This window comes from Oncorhynchus clarkii, chromosome 7 (genome assembly GCF_045791955.1).
Source record: "Oncorhynchus clarkii lewisi isolate Uvic-CL-2024 chromosome 7, UVic_Ocla_1.0, whole genome shotgun sequence".
NCBI lineage: Eukaryota > Metazoa > Chordata > Actinopteri > Salmoniformes > Salmonidae > Oncorhynchus > Oncorhynchus clarkii.
The window spans coordinates 34,129,241-34,143,956 of NC_092153.1; the positions used below are offsets into that span (position 1 = coordinate 34,129,241).

The following is a 14,716-nucleotide window of genomic DNA, read 5'->3' on the forward strand; positions in this document are numbered from 1 at the left end:
CACAACGTGCCATTGGAACATAGCAGTGATGGTTGCTGATAATGGGCCTCTGTACGCCTAAGTAGATATTCAATAAAAATATCTGGTGATTTGCATAAAGTTTGGAAATGCTGAACTTTTTCACCGCCTCCCTCGCCACGTTCGCGCCACCCAATGGTCCCCTGCCCACTCCGCTTCTCACCGGTTTCCTTCCATTGACAATGAATGGGAAGCGGTGTTTCACTGCCCGGTGCATCCAGTAATGTACACCGGCCGCCAGTGTACGTACACGAGCAGTGACACATGCCCGGCGCCTCTCTCTCTCTTGCAGGTGAGAGAGACACTCCCGCAATATAAAACCTACAGGGGCTTGAAGAGGAGGACATGCAGCTCCTCCAAACATAACATCTCTTCACCTTACAGGCGAGAAGAAAGGGAAATCATGTCTATGACCGCTTCACCGGCGGGACCGGGATAGAGATTTTAGCTTTAAGTCTATATGGATCGGGTTGATCGTTTCCATTGCTCGAGAGCCCATTCTAGAATAATCTGTGCAGGAATAGTGGATGCGAGTCGCGCGCGGTGACACTGATTATATAACCAAAACGAGGAAAGCAGAATGATTGCACTGTTTTAGACGACTGAGTCTGTCTGACACACATGAAATAAAAAGCAGCCTATATGAACTATACAATTAACAACAATGGAGTTTGACTTGAGCTTTCTGCATTTGCTAAAGGTAGGCCTTCTTTATGATAAACAAATGCATAAGATGATATTTGTAAATCTGCCAGGCTATGCTCAATTGATGTAGTGTACAGATAGCAAATTACGCACTATTTAAGCACAAGACATGGTATGTCATTTGTGTAAATCACATTTCCATGTAAATAAATCAGTAGTAGCCTAATTTATATAGATAGACATATAGGCTATTCAATGGTGATGCACTTAGCGCATGGGTCCCGTAGATGGTGTGGTGCCGTATAGGCTATGTAGGCTATGCACCGGTGCCATTAAGGAGGTCGATACAATGCACCGCCCAGCCTATACGGCATGGGGACTTTTTCCGCTTGTCTACTAGCAGTTGCTGTTACGGAGGGAAACAGGGTCTCTGAGAGAAAAATCAGTGGCATGAAATGATTTAGTGATTACTCTGAGATTTGACAGTTTACAGACAATGAACAGGTTTCTCCCTTCCAATTCAGCAAATCTGAATTTGAAGCATCCAAAAATTGTTAATTTGAATGTCTGGCTGAGACTGTTGTGGTGTGTATCTTCTGTTGTGTATCTCCTGTTGTAAACAGAACACATAAAAACAGGAACATGGTTAGCATAATATGCTGGACATGTTTGTGCCTGAACATTTTTATTTTTGTGTTCCTGCCTCTGATCTTTTTGGTTTTGCGTGCAGGGTAGAGGTCCCATGAATTATCAGTTAGTTTTACAAACATGGGATATACCAAGAGAATGGGAAGCACTGCATGTAACTTTAGATAGTCAACTGGTAAATAATGTTTGCAACAACGTGCGCTATCCATGGCCTTGAAGTTAACAAGTTAGATTTTAGGTTAGATTTTAGGCTGGGTTTCTGTACAGCACTTTGAGATATCAGCTGAAGTACGAAGGGCTATATAAATACATTTGATTTGATTTGTATGAAGCAGCTTCCCTTTGAGCGCAGACGGCAATTCAACGTCTAGTTATGCCTTACATTTGGTTGAGTTGTCAACATGAATTCAACGTGAAATCAACAAAACATTTCACAATTTCATTGGATTTAAGTTAACAGTTGGGTGGGGAGAAAAAATACGTAATTCCCTTAACATGATTACTTTTTAAAATCCAATCAGTTTCAACCCGTTTTTGTCCAGTGAGTTGTGTCCAGGTAATGGAGCGATCCAGGCCTACAGAAATGAGTGAGTGAGTAGGCCTATTATTTGAGACACTGACCTTCAGATTCCAAGGCTCTCAGAACAGAGGAGGGTAGGTAAAATGCCAGTGAAAAGGAGCTTCATTTACAAGATTCATCCAAATCATAATTCTGTCCTTTAGTCATGTGATTCTCAAATAAAATGTTATTTGTTACATGCTTCGTAAACAAAAGGTGTAGACTGAGTAAAATGCGTATTTACTGGCCCTTCCCAACAATGCAGAACCTCCCCCCTCCCCCAATTAAAAACTAATAATAATAAGAAAATAATTGTAATAAATACACAATGAGCAATGATAGTTTGGTTATCTAATGAGTATTATGGGAGAAAGAGTGCTAGTTTCAAGCGCACCCTGCACCCTGCAGCCGGTGTTCGTTAGTAAAGGCCCATAGGAGGCAGGTAGCTGGATCCAGGGGCAGGCAGAAGGTCACACACAGGGACTCCAAAAAGATAACAGTACAGGCAGGGAAAAGGATAATAACGTAGTCCGGGAGACTATGGTTGATGACAGGAAATCTGATAGGCAAAAAAAAGGATGGCCAAAAACTACGATACACGGCAGGACTAATATGGAAATAAACAGAGCTCTGAATAGAATGTCGTATCAAAACAAACAATACCTTACGATTGGGTGCAAAGAACTGAACTAAATAATGTGTGTAAATGACATACAGGTGATCAGAATTCAGGTGATTGGGATCTGGAGAGTGAGCTGCGTTCAGGGTGTTTCTGTGTGTTTGAGAGTGTGAGTTGGAAGCAGATGTTACAAGCCCCCCTCCACGGGTGGCTTTTGACGGTCTAGGAAGACGTAGAGACGTCCCACGGGGACGTAGAGCTGGGCGGTCAGGAAGGTTACGGTGGAAAGCCAGGATCATGGCTGGGTCGAGGATGTCCTGGGACCGTTCCCTCCCAATCCACCAGGTAGTGGATGCGACCACCCAGGCGCTTGGAGTCAAGGAGGGCTGGATGGAATAAGCGGGTACACCGCCAACATCAAACGGAGGGGGTGCACCAAGGTGTGCAACTGGAGGATGGAGAGGGCTGTACCTCACAGGCTTGAGAAGGGACACATGGAAGAATGAGGAGATCCAGTAATGGCGGGGCAACTGGAGGTAGGTGACAGGATTGATGCAGTGTGTTATTTTGAAGGGACCAATGAACCAGGGACAGAACGTTTTGCAGGGGTCACGATGTCCCGGGTAGAGAGCCACACACGCTGCCCAGGGTGGAAGAGTGGAGTCGGTCGGCGACGCCGGTCAGCGAACTGTTTCTGGGAGTAGGAAGGTCGATGTAGGTGCCGATGTGTGGTTTCCCAAACCTGCTCACTCCGTCGAAACCACTAGTCGACGGCAGGCAAAGTTCCGGGCTCTGTCTTCCATGGGAACACGGGGGGGGGGGGGTTGGTATCCCCACACTGAAAAGGAGTGAGAAATACACTGGGGTGTTTTGTACGTATTCGGCCCAGGCTAGATAACTCCACTCGTGTGGTTGGTGGGTGCAGTGTTGGCAAAGGTACTTCCCTATTTCCTGATTCAGGCGTTCCATCTGCCCGTTGGTTTGGGATGGTATCCGGTGGATAGGCCGACCCCCAGTCAGTCACAGAAGGCTTGCCACACGCTAGAGACGAACTGGCGTCTCAAATTAGAAACAACGTCTTCCGGGATCCCATACAGATGGAACATGCACTTGGCCATTTCCATGGCATTAGGTAGATGCGGAAGGGGGGACTCATCCCCCTTCTGCATCTAAATAGTAGTGAAGCCCGAAGAGTCTGGCAGATCAGTGAAGAAATCCATGGCAATGTGGACCATGGTCTGTGTGGTGTAGGTAAATGCTTAAGTTTACCGGTAGGTAGTTGGACAGGGCTCTTTGCCCATGCACAGACGGGACAGGAAAGAACATAATCTTGTACGTCTGCTGTTAGGGATGACCACCAGAGCTTGCGTCTCAGTAGCTCTGTGGTCCGGGTTATCCCGGGATGGCCAGAACTCAGTGAGGTATGGCACCACTGCATTAGTTGGGGTCTGATGGAGGCCAGAACGTAGGTCTTGCCGGCAGGGGTGTCGGGAGGTGCTGGGTCGGAGCATAGATTGGATTTTCCACTGTATGGGTCCCATGACACAAGATGGAGGCAGGATGGGCTCAGGAGCTGGGTTAGAGGAATGGGAATCAAATAGACGGGATAAGGAATCAGCCTTCAAATTTCTCTTGAGCCACTTAGCACAATTACGGTGGTATGTGAGGACCAGGAATGGGTGATGAGCTCTCTTTATCCACTGACGTCACTCTTCGATAGCCAGCTTAATTAACCTCTTGAAGCTAGGGGACACTATTTTTATGTTTGGAAAAATAACGTTCCAAAAGTAAACAGCCTATTTCTCAGGACCAGATGCTAGAATATGCATATAATAGATTAGGATAGAAAACTCTAAAGTTTCCAAAACTGTCAAAATACTGTCTGTGAGTATAACAGAACTGATATTGCAGGCGAAACCCTGAGGAAAATCCAATCAGGAAGTGCCTCTCATTTTGAAACCCTTCTGTTCCTATGCATGTCTATCCTCCATTGAAAGAGATACCAACCATATTCGTTTTTCTCTGGTTTCCCTAAGGTGTCAGTCTTTAGACATAGTTTCAGGCTTTTATTTTGAAAAATGAGCGTGAAAGATCACATTGTGTAAGTGGATAGGTGGGGGCTCAGAGTGAGTTTTTGCGCTACAGAGTAAAGCCTCCATTGTTCCTCCCATTGTTATTGAAAAACCTACACACTCGGTTGATATATTATCGAATAGTGGAGCAAAAAAGTGTTTAGTCAGCCACCAATTGTGCAAGTTCTCCCACTTAAAAAGATGAGAGGCCTGTAATTTTCATCATAGGTACACTTCAACTATGACAGACAAAATGAGAAAAAATTGCAAATTATGGTGGAAAATAAGTATTTGGTCACCTACAAACAAGCAAGATTTCTGGCTCTCACAGACCTGTAACTTCTTCTTTAAGAGAATCCTCTGTCCTCCACTCGTTACTACGATACAACGATACGTTGATTTTTTTTCTCATTTTGTCTGTCATAGTTGAAGTGTACCTATGATGAAAATTACAGGCCTCTCTTATCTTTTTAAGTGGGAGAACTTGCACAATTGGTGGCTGACTAAATACTTTTTTCCCCACTGTATATATTTTAAAAACTACCTGAGGAATGATTATAAAAAACGTTTGACATGTTTCTCTGGACATTATGAAGACTATTTGGAATTTCCGTCTGCGTTGTTGTGACCGATCTTTCCTGTGGATTTCTGAACAGAACGCGACAAACAAACGGAGGTATTTTGGGTCTAAAAATAATCTTTATGGAACAAAAGGAACATTTGTTGTGGAACTGGGGGTCTCGTGAGTGAAAACATCCGAAGATCAAAGGTAAACGGTTAATTTGATTGCTTTTCTGATTTTCGTGACCAAGATTCCTGATAATAAGTGTACATAATGCTAACCTCGGCTATCGATAAACTTACAAACGCTTGGATTGCTTTCGCTGTAAAGCATAATTTCAAAATCTGAGATGACAGGTGGATTAACAAAAGGATAAACTGTTTTGAAATATTGCACTTGTGATTTCATGAATATGAATATTTTTTAGTAATATTATTTGACTGTTATTTGACTATTGCACTATTCAGCGGTTGCTGGCGAAAATGATCCAGTGACAGGGATGGGTATCGACAGGGATGGGTATCGTCAAGAAGTTAATGGCGAGGAGCTCTCGGTTCCTGACATCATATTTCCTCTCAGCGGGTGACAGTTTCTTGGAAAAGAAGAAGGTGCACGGTTGTAATTTGCGAGGTGTCCCTACCCGCTGAGAGAGAACCGCTCCTATGCCGACCTCGGATGCATCAACCTCCAGAACAAAGGAAGGGTAGGATCTGGCTGCCTAAGGATGGGTGCAGAGGTGAAGAGGCGTTTCAAGGTTTCAAAAGCTGTTAGGGCGGTGTCGGTCCTTTGGAGGGCACAGGTTTTTTGACTGGTGAGAGCTGAGAGAAGCGGTTGTGATGGTGCAGTTTTGGATGAACCGGTGGTAGTAAACTCAGCAAAAAAAAGAAACGTCCTCTCACTGTCAACTGCGTTTATTTTCAGCAAACGTAACTTGTGTAAATATTTGTATGAACATAAGTTTTAAAAACTGAGACATAAACTGAACAAGTTCCACAAACATGTGACTAACAGAAATTGACTAATGTGTCCCTGAACAAAGGTGGGGGAAAAAAATCAAAAGTAACAGTCAGGTGAGGCCACCAGCTGGGTTAAGTACTGCAGTGCATCTCCTCCTCGTGGACTGCACCAGATTTGTCAGTTCTTGGTGTGAGATGTTACCCCACGCTTCCACCAAGGCACTTGCAATTTCCTGGGTGGAATGGCCTTAGCACTCACCCTCCGATCCAACAGGTACCAGACGTGCTCATTGCGATTGAGATCCGGGTTCTTCACTGGCCATGGCAGAACAATGAAATGTATCTTGCAGTAAATCACACACAGAATGAGCAGTATGGTTGGTGTCATGCCTGAGGGTAATGTGAGGATGAGCCTGCAGGAAGGGTACCACATGAGGGAGGAGGATGTCTTCCCTGTAAATGCACAGCGCTGAGATTGCCTGCAGTGACAACAAGCTCAGTCAGATGATGCTGTGACACACCGCCCCAGACCATGACGGACCCTCCACCTCCAAATCGATCCCACTCCAGAGTACAGGCCTCGGTGTAAAGCTCATTCCTTCGACGATAAACACAAATCCGACCATCACCCCTGGTAGGACAAAACCTCGACTCGTCAGTGAAGAGCACTTTTTGCCAGTCTTGTCTGGTCCAGCGACGGTGGGTTTGTGCCCATAGGCGACGTTGTTGCCGGTGATGTCTGGTGAGGACCTACCTTACAACAGGATTACAAGCCCTCAGTCCAGCCTTTCTCATCCTATTGTGGACAGTCTGAGCACTGATGGAGGGATTGTGCGTTCCTGGTGGAACTCAGGCAGTTGTTGTTGCTATCCTGTACCTGTCCCGCAGGTGTGATGTTCGTATGTACAGATCCTGTGCAGGTGTTGCCACACATGGTCTGCCACTGCGAGGAGGATCAGCTGCCGATCCTGTCTCCCTGTAGCGCTGTCTTAGGCATCTCACAGTATGGACATTGCAATGTATTGCCCTGGTCACATCTGTGGTCCTCATGCCTCCTTGCAGCATGCTTAAGGCACGTTCAAGCAGATGAGCAATGACCCTGGGAATCTTTCTTTTGGTGCTTCTCAGAGTCAGTAGACTCTGAAAGTGTCCTACGTTTTCATAACTGTGACCTTAATTGCCTACCGTATGTAAGCTGTTAGTATCTTAATGCAACCGCTGTGTCAGATTTTTTAAAAACTTTACGGAAAGAATATCCGCCATGTTGGAGTCAACAGAAGTCAGAAATACAGAAGTCAGAAATAGCATTATAAATATTCACTTACCTTTGATGATCTTCATCAGAATGCACTCCCAGGAATCCCAGTTCCACAATAAATGTTTGTTTTGTTCGATAATGTCCATCATTTATGTCCAAATTCCTCCTTGTTGTTAGCGAGTTCATCCAACCTCATGACGCACGAGCAGACGAAAAGTCCAAAAGTTCCGTTACAGTCCGTAGAAACATGTCAAACGAAGTATAGAATAAATCTTTAGGATGTTAACATAAATCTTCAATAATGTTCCAACCGGAGAATTCCTTTGTCTGTAGAAAAGCAATGGAACGCAAGCTAACTCTCACGTGACCGTGCATGGTCATCTTGTGGCTCCTGGCAGTCCTCGGACTCATTCCACTCTCATTCGCCCCCACTTCACAGTAGAACCCTCAAACAAGTTTCTAAAGACTGTTGACATCTAGTGGAAGACTTAGGAAGGGCAACATGACCAATATCCCACTGTATCCTCAATAGGGAATGAGTTGAAAAACGACCAACCTCACATTTACCACTTCCTGGTTGGATTTTTTCTCCGGTTTTTATCTGCCATATGGGTTATTATACTCACATACATTTCAAACAGTTTTAGAAACGTCAGAGTGTTTTCTATCTAAATCTACGAATTATATGCATATTCTAGTTTTTATGGCTGAGTAGCAAGCAGTTTAAATTTGGGCACGCTTTTCATCCAAAATTCCCAATGCTGCCCCCTACCCTAGAGAAGTTAACGACCATTCCACAGATGCATGTTCATTAATGGTTTATGGTTCATTGAACAATAATGGGAAACAGTGTTTAAACCTTAAACAATGAAGATCTGTGAAGTTATTTGGATTTTTGCGAATTATCTTTGAAAGACAGGGTCCTGAAAAAGGGACATTTATTTTTTTGAGTTTAATTGGAAAATCCTAGGAAACATTGTAGTTCCTTTACGGGGTTAGTTAAGCACGGCCGTGACTTTTCCTTCGTCCATGTTGACCCCTCCTGGTGTCAACACGAAATCTAGGAAGGTTACCGTAGTAATGTGAAAGGCGCTCTTCTCAGCCTTGCCATAAAGGAGGAGGAGGTCGATCGCACAGTCCTCGGGGCAATGAGGGGGCAGAATGGATGCCTTTTTCTTGCAGAAGATGCTCTGGAACTGGGCATATACAGGTGGGATGTGGGTTGGAATGGCGGACTCCGATTATTCCATAGAGGTGGCTCGACAGGGTAGATTGAAGCAGTTGGGAGGTGGGAGACCATGACAGCAGTTCCCCTTGTTGCCAAGAGATGGCAGGGTCGTGAAGGCTTAGCCAGGGGTGATCGAGAAGGAGGGGATCTTTAGGCGAACACGACACCATTAACTGAATGACCTCAGAGTGAAGGAGGCCAATCTGAAGGGTGTGAGTCACAAGACCAGTTTCCGAGAGGTTGTCCATCCAGCGCATTCATCCTAAAAGGGAGGATTAACAGGGATTAGTTAGGCTTTTACCAGTTGTGCCAATTGTCAGTCAATTAAATTACCTGTGGCACCTGAGTCCACTAGTCCCTCCACAAACTGAGTGACCCCATTAGCAGAAAAAGAGCCAGGATACAAAACTGCTTTTTGGTAATATTTAAAAACGTAGAGATGCCTACCCAGGCGGAAGTAGAGGGGTTGTGGTCATCCGTTGGTGGGGGGCAAATAGGACAACCTATTGAGTAGGTGGTTATTCTCTCCACAATAGAGGCACAGGTTTTCACAGGTTGTCTCTCGGCAGGCGTGAGAGGGGCACAGCCAAGTTGCATTGGTTCGGGGCTATTAGACCTTGATGAATAAGAGAAGGGTGTGGAAGACTCGCAGGCTATGGGCGACTGTATATGTCTGTGGTCCACCAGTAGGTTGCCAATGTATATTTAAATCTCCTCTGCAGGCAAGTTCGGTCTGTAACTCCCGATTTAGACCCCTCCGGTAGACTGTAAGGAGCGCAGGTTCACTCCATCCACTACCTGCAGCCATGGTGCGGAACTCAATTGCATACTCAGTGGTGGGGCGACAGCCCTGTCGCAGCTCATAACAGGTCCCCAGTTTGACGACCTGAAGCCGAATTGTCGAACAAATCAAAGTGTATTTGTCATGTGCGCCGAATATTACAACCTCACAGTGAAATGCTTACTTACAGGCTTTAACCAATAGTGCCAAAAAGGTGTTAGGTAAGTAAATAAATAAAACAGTAAAAAGACAGGCTGTATACAGTAGTGAGGCTATAAAGGTAGTTAGGCTACATACAGACACCAGTTAGTCAGGCTGATTGAGGTAGTATGTACATGTAGATATGGTTAAGGTGACTATGCATATATGATGAACAAAGAGTAGCAGTAGCGTAAAAGAGGGGTTGGCGGGTGGCAGGACACAATGAAGATAGCCCGGTTAGCCAATGTGTGGGAGCACTGGTTGGTTGGCCCAATTGAGGTAGTATGTACATGAATGGATAGTTAAAGTGACTATGCATATATGATAAACAGAGAGTAACAGCAGCGTAAAAAGAGGGTTTGGGGGGGCACACAATGCAAAAAGTCAGAGTAGCCATTTGATTACCTGTTCAGGAGTCTTATGGCTTGGGGGTAAAAACAGTTGAGAAGCCTTTTTGTCCTAGACTTGGCACTGCGGTACCGCTTGCCTTGCGGTAGTAGAGAGAACAGTCTATGACCGGGGTGGCTGGGGTCTTTGACAATTTTTAGGGCCTTCCTCTGACACCGCCTGGTGTAGAGGTCCTGGATGGTAGGCAGCTTAGCCCCAGTGATGTACTGGGCCGTACGCACTACCCTCTGTAGTGACTTACGGTCAGAGGCCGAGCAATTGCCGTACCAGGCACTGATGCAACCAGTGTTGCAGCTGTAGAACCTTTTGAAGATCTCAGGACCCATGCCAAATCTTTTTAGTTTCCTGAGGGGGAATAGGCTTTGTCGTGCCCTCTTCGACTGTCTTGGAGTGTTTGGACCATGTTAGTTTATTGTTGATGTGGACACCGAGGAACTTGAAGCTCTCAACCTGCTCCACTACAGCCCCGTCGATGAGAATGGGGGCGTGCTCGGTCCTCCTTTTCCTGTAGTCCACAATCATCTCCTTAGTCTTGGTTATGTTGAGGGAGAGGTTGTTATTCTGGCACCACACAGCCAGGTCTCTGACCTCCTTCCTATAGGCTGTCTCGTCGTTGTCTGTGATCAGGCCACTGTTGTGTCGTCTGCAAACTTAATGATGGTGTTGGAGTCATGCCTGGCCATGCAGTCGTGGGTGTACAGGGAGTACAGGGAGTACAGGAGGGGACTGAGCACACACCCCTGTGGAGCTCCAGTGTTGAGGATCAGCGTGGCAGATGTGTTGCTACCTACCCTTACTACTTGGGGGCGGCCCGTCAAGAAGTCCAGGATCCAGTTGCAGAGGGAGGTGTTTAGTCCCAGGATCCTTAGCTTAGTGATGAGCTTTGAGGGTACTATGGTGTTGAACGCTGAGCTGTAGTCAATGAATAGCATTCTCACATAAGTGTTCCTTTTGTCCATGTGGGAAAGGGCAGTGTGGAGTGCTATAGAGATTGCGTCATCTGTGGATCTGTTTGGGCGGTATGCAAATTGGAGTGGGTCTAGGGTTTTTGGGATAATGGTGTTGATGTGAGCCATTACCAACCTTTCGAAAGAACTTCATGGCTACGGGCGTGAGTGCTACAGGTCTGTAGTCATTCAGGCATTGTTGCCTTTGTGTTCTTAGGCAGAGGGACTATGGTGGTCTGCTTGAAACATGTTGGTATTACAGACTCAATCAGGGACATGTTGAAAATGTCAGTGAAGACACCTGCCAGTTGGTCAGCACATGCCTGGAGCACACATCCTGGTAATCCGTCTGGCCCCGCAGCCTTGTGTATGTTGACCTGTTTAAAGGTTTTACTCACGTCAGCTACGGAGAGCGTGATCACACAGTCGTCTGGAACAGCTGATGCTCTCATGCATGCCTCAGTGTTGCTTGCCTCGAAGCGAGCATAGAACTGATTTAGCTCGTCTGATAGGCTCGTGTCACTGGGCAGCTCACAGCTGTGCTTCCCTTTTGTAGTCTGTAATAGTTTGCAAGCCCTGCCACATAAGACGAGCGTCGGAGCATGTGTAGTATGATTCAATCTTAGCCCTGTATTGACGCTTTGCCTGTTTGATGGTTCATCGAAGGGCATAGCAGGATTTCTTGTAAGCTTCCGGGTTAGAGTCCCGCACCTTGAAAGTGGCAGCTCTACCCTTTAGCTCAGTACAAATGTTGCCTGTAATCCATGGCTTCTGGTATGTACGTACAGTCACTGTGGGGACGATGTCCTCGATGCACTTATTGATAAAGCCAGTGACTGATGTGGTGTACTCCTCAATGGCATCGGAAGAATCCCGGTCTGTGATAGCAAAACAGTCCTGTAGTTTAGCATCTGCTTCATCTGACCACTTTTTTATAGACTGAGTCACTGGTGCTTCCTGCTTTAATATTTGCTTGTAAGCAGGAATCAGGAGGATAGAGTTGTGGTCAGATTTACCAAATGGAGGGCGAGGGAGAGCTTTGTACGCGTCTCTGTGTGTGGAGTACACGCGATCTAGAATTTTTTCCCTCTGGTTGCACATTTAACATGTTGATAGAAATTTGGTAGAACTGATTTAAGTTTCCCTGCATTAAAGTCTCCGGCCACTAGGAGCGCCGCCTCTGGGGGAGTGGTTTCCTGTTTGCTTATTTCCTTATACAGCTGACTGAGTGCGGTCTTAGTGCCAGCATCTGTCTGTGGTGGTAAATAAACAGCCAAGAAAATACCTCATTCCTCCTTGAAGAGGGCGTGGAAACGGGACTCAGAGGACAGATCAGAACTTTGAGCGGCACACAGGGCCATGCCCCAATCCAGAGTTTTGCCTGTGAGTAGGGAGATGACGAAGTCCACCCTGTCTTTGAAGTCAGCTGGGTGATGGTCTATGTACAGGTTACATTGCATGAGAAATCCTTGACATTTCCCTATGGAGCCGTCGTATTTATTAGGCATGGATATAGAGGGAGATGAACAAGAGGAGGCTGTGGCACCTGATATCAGTGAAGCAGGAATGGACTGGCGAAGGAGGTCGCAGAGTTCATTGATTCGTTCCTCCTGTCGGGTTAGACGTAGCTGCAGATTCGCTGAATCCATCTGTGGTTTTTGTTGAGGTATTCTGTAATGAGTACGATGGGAAACAGAGTGCTGGTTTCAAGCGTAGGGCGCAGCAGGTGTTTATTAGTAAAGGACCATAGGAGGAGGCAGGTAACTTGGTCCAGGCAGAAGGTCATACACAGGGACTCCAAAAAGGTAACAGTACATGCAGGGAAAAGGCTAATAACATAGTCTGGGAGATCAGGCAAGAGGTCGATGACAGGAAATCTGATAGGCAAAAGCACAGACAGTGAATAGGCAAAAAAAACGCCATTAGTGAGGATGGCCAAAAACTACAAAACAAGGGAGGACTAATACAGACATTAACAGCGCTCCGACTAGAATGTGTATCAAAACAAACAATATCCCACAATGATGGGGTGCAAAGAACGGAACTAAATAGTGTGTGTAAATGACATACAGGTGTGTGAACAGGTGATCAGAATTCAGGTGATTGGGATCTGGAGAGTGAGCTGCATTCGGGGGATCTATGTGTTTGAGAGTGTGAGCTGGAAAGTGAGCTGCGTTCAGGGGATCTATGTGCTTGAGAGTGTGAGTTGGAAGCAGACGTTACAGGTTATATACAGTACCAGTCAAAAGTTTGGACACACCAACTCATTCCAGGGTTTTTCTTTATTTTTTACTATTTTCTACATTGAGAATAATAGTGAAGACATCAAAACTATGAAATAACACATATGGAATCATGAAGTAACCAAAAAAGTTTTAAACAAATCAAAATATATTTTATATTTGAGATTCTTCAAAGTAGCCACCCTTTGCCTTGATGACAGCTTTGCACACTTGTTAAAAGTTCATTTGTGGAATTTCTTTCCTTCTTAATGCGTTTGAGCCAATCAGTTGTGTTATGACAAGTTAGGGGTGGTATACAGAAGATAGCCCTATTTGGCAAAAGACCAAGTCCATATTATGACAAGAACAGCTCAAATAAGCAAAGAGAAATGACAGTATCACTATGTTAAGACATGAAGGTCAGTCAATGCAGAACATTTTAAGAACTCTGAAAGTTTCTTCAAGTGCAGTTGCAAATCCATCAAGTTCTACGATGAAACAGGTTCTCATCAGGAGCGCCACAGGAAAGGAAGACCCAGAGTTACCTATGCTGCAGAGGATATGTTCATTAGAGTTACCAACCTCAGAAAGTTAATTAACTGCACCACAGATTGCACCTCACAGACTTCAGACACAGGCAGTAACATTCAACATCAACTGTTCAGAGGAGACTGTGTGAATCAGGCCTTCATGGTCAAATTGCTGCAAAGAAACCACTTCTTAAAAAAATATAAAAATATTTAACCTTTATTTAACTAGGCAAGTCCGTTAAGAACAAATTGTTATTTACAATGACGGCCTAGGAACCGTGGGTTAATTGCCTTGTTCAGGGGCAGAACTACAGATTTTTACCTTGTCAGCTCAGGGATTTGATCTGGAAACATTTTGGTTTCTGGCCCAACACTCTAACCTCTAGGCTACCTGCCGCCCCAGTGGGACTATCAATTGTTTTTCAACAAGGACAATGACCCAACACACACATCCAGACTGTGTAAGGGTTATTTGACCAAGAATGAGTGATGGAGTGGTGCATCAGATGACCTGGCCTCCACAATCCCCCAATCTCAACCCAATTGATGGTTTGGGATGAGTTGGACGGCAGAGTGAAGGAAAAGCAGCCAACAAGTGCTCAGCATATGTGGGAACTCCTTCAAGATTGTTTGAAAAGTATTCCAGGTGACTACCTCAAGAAACTGGTTGAGAGAATGCAAAGCTGTCATCAAGGAAAAGAGTGGCTACTTTTAAGAAACTAAATATAACATTTTGATTTGTTTAACACTTTTTTGGTTACTATATGATTACATATTTGTTATTGCATAGTTTTGATGTCTTCACTATTATTCTACAATGTAGAAAATAGTAAAATAAAAAAAAACTTTGAATGAGAAGGTTTATACTGGTATTGTGTGTATATATATATATATATATATATATATATATATATATATATATATATACACAGTGTATTCGGAAAGTATTCAGACCCTTTGAGTCATGTTATTATGTTAAAGCCCTATTCTAAAATGTATTAAATAAGCTATTTCCTTATCAATCTACACACAAACACCATAATGACAAAGCAAAAACCGTTT

At 44.8% G+C, this 14,716-nt stretch overlaps 1 protein-coding gene across 1 annotated transcript in view; it reads left to right on the forward strand.

The window, feature by feature from the left end:
• The first annotated feature begins 428 nt into the window (after positions 1-428).
• The window catches only part of LOC139414196 (mitogen-activated protein kinase kinase kinase 12-like), an 80,471-nt gene continuing 66,183 nt past the window's right edge, over positions 429-14,716 (forward strand). Inside the window, exon 1 of the mRNA XM_071162083.1 lies at positions 429-718. The gene's annotated coding sequence lies outside the window, so the exon portion shown is untranslated. The remainder of the gene's footprint in view (positions 719-14,716) is intronic.